This window comes from Cardiocondyla obscurior, linkage group LG21, assembly GCF_019399895.1.
Source record: "Cardiocondyla obscurior isolate alpha-2009 linkage group LG21, Cobs3.1, whole genome shotgun sequence".
NCBI classification, from domain to species: domain Eukaryota; kingdom Metazoa; phylum Arthropoda; class Insecta; order Hymenoptera; family Formicidae; genus Cardiocondyla; species Cardiocondyla obscurior.
The window spans coordinates 3,627,367-3,627,598 of NC_091884.1; positions in this window are offsets into that span (position 1 = coordinate 3,627,367).

The following is a 232-nucleotide window of genomic DNA, read 5'->3' on the forward strand; positions in this document are numbered from 1 at the left end:
CTGCTAAGGACACTCCGCGAGGAAGAGCCGTGCGCGTTTCGTGTGTCGTTAATGCCGCCGGAACTTTTCGAGCCGGTCGACGGACACGCCTTTCGTATTTATATATACCTTAACGGTATGAAAGATCAAATTTTGTTCTCATTCACCCATAACAGCGGCTTGTAAGGCCGCTTAGCCCTGACGCTAGACCGATCCGATCTGAGACGTCGTGGAGCACTGGTCGTTCAACGGT